This window comes from Octopus bimaculoides, chromosome 19 (genome assembly GCF_001194135.2).
Source record: "Octopus bimaculoides isolate UCB-OBI-ISO-001 chromosome 19, ASM119413v2, whole genome shotgun sequence".
NCBI classification, from domain to species: Eukaryota; Metazoa; Mollusca; class Cephalopoda; order Octopoda; family Octopodidae; genus Octopus; species Octopus bimaculoides.
In genome coordinates, this window is record NC_068999.1 from 37,424,346 (window position 1) to 37,426,253 (window position 1,908).

A 1,908-nucleotide genomic window follows, 5' to 3' on the forward strand; every position below is an offset into this window, starting at 1 on the left:
TGGAGGCTGTGTATTATTTCAAAAATTTTTTTAAGGTCTTCCTTACTTCTGTTCCAGAATATAAAGCAGTCATCTAAGTATCTTTTCCAGTTTCCCACTGGGTATTAGTGGAAGTTTTGGCCAAAAGAAATCTGAGATAAGCAGTAGATTTTTTTCCATCATCATCGTTTAACGTCCGCTTTCCATGCTGGCATGGGTTGGATGGTTTGACTGAGGCCTGGTGAGCCAGAGGCTGCACCAGGCTCAGTCTGATCTTGCAAAGTTTCTACAGCTGGATGCCCTTCTTAACGCCAACCACTCTGAGAGTGTAGTGGGTGCTTTTACGTGCCACCGGCACTAGGGCCAGCCAGGCGAGATATGTTTGATGGCCTCCTTTCAGTTTCCTTCTACCAAATCCACTCACAAAGCCTTGGTTGACCCAGGGCTATTGTAGAAGGCAATTGCCTCAGGTGCTGTGCTGTGGAACTGAACCCAAAACCATGTGATTGTGATAAACTTTTCGACTGTACCAGTGTACCTGTGAATATCAAAGTCAATGTTGTGTTCTTTTAAAGTTTCAGATTTTTTTCTAATAAAGCTGTTGCATTGTTGAGAATGGCCAAAGGACAAACAATGATTAATGAAGCATTGTCTCCATTTTTCTTCTGTCAGCCAGCCACATGTTGTTGCTTTCTGCTATTTGGTCAAGTTCGGCAGCTGACTTGGCTTCTGTATATATACGTTACTACAGCATTTACAGGATTGATAGTGTGGATGTGCATTAATGTTTCTACAGGTCCACCTTGTCTCATGTGTTATAATGTCTTTCGTGGCAGAGGAGGTGGTCATGGTGGGTATGCTTGGAACTTTTATGCAGTTTTTGTTGAAGAATTTCCCTTAGTGATGGTGAGTTAGGAAATGTGAATGTATTTGGTCTGAGAAATGCTTTATGATATCAATGCTAACCTGAAAGCCTTTTGTTACAAACCCATCTGAGATCAACCTTCCTTTTAGGATAAATTTCCAGTTTCAAAATGGTCCAAATTAAAATCTTTCATCAAGATTTCATGTTAAGAAATGTTTTAAATACCAGCTTAATATCAAGAAAGTTATCTTCATTATTGTCACAATGCAAATTTGGTGGCCCTTCTTCTGATGCTACTAATTATCAAGATTATGTATAGATAACATGGTTGGGCCATGACACTACTCAATCACACAGCCATCCTTGTTAATATCAATATTCTGTTCCTTTTAGTGTCAGATGTAGCTTGATATGGTTTTCTTCTTCTTCTTCTTCTTCTTCTTCTTCTCCTTCTCCTTCTTCTCCTCCTTCTCCTCCTCCTCCTCCTCCTCCTTCTTCTTCTTCTTCTCAGCATGCCTGACTTACAAAGTGTTCTTTTATTCTTTTCAGTCATTTTGACTGTGGCCATACTGAAGCAATGCCTTGAGGGGTTTTAGTTGATCAAATCGACCCCAGAACTTATTTTTTAAGCTTAATACTTATTCTATGAGTCTCTTTTGCTGATCTGTTAAATCATGGGGACATAAACACACCAACACTGGTTGTCAAGCAGTGATGGAGAACAAATATATATATATATATATATATAACGGGCTTCTTTCAGTTTCCATCTACCAAGTCCACTCACAAGGCTTTGGTTGGCCTGAGGCTATTGTAGAAGACACTTACTGAAGGTGTCATGCAGTGGGACTGAACCTGGAACCATGTGGTTGGGAAGTAAGCTTCTTACCACACAGGATAGGCTTGTGCCTATGGTGAATATTGTGAACACATATGTTTCTTGTTTAATCTATGGTAATCTTTGGATATATTTGCATATAAGTTGAAAGCGACACCTGGGAAAGTCAGCAGGGATGATTGTCTTCAGGCTGAAAGTCTTGAATGTGCCAGGGAAGTGTCTTCTG

At 40.0% G+C, this 1,908-nt stretch overlaps 2 protein-coding genes across 8 annotated transcripts in view; one reads left to right on the plus strand and one right to left on the minus strand.

The window, feature by feature from the left end:
• LOC106867251 (uncharacterized) overlaps window positions 1-1,908 on the minus strand; it is a 435,591-nt gene that overhangs the window by 152,788 nt on the left and 280,895 nt on the right. The window lies entirely within an intron of this gene.
• LOC106867252 (ankyrin repeat domain-containing protein 39) overlaps window positions 1-1,908 on the plus strand; it is a 24,892-nt gene that overhangs the window by 21,034 nt on the left and 1,950 nt on the right. The gene's annotated exons all lie outside the window — the stretch shown is intronic.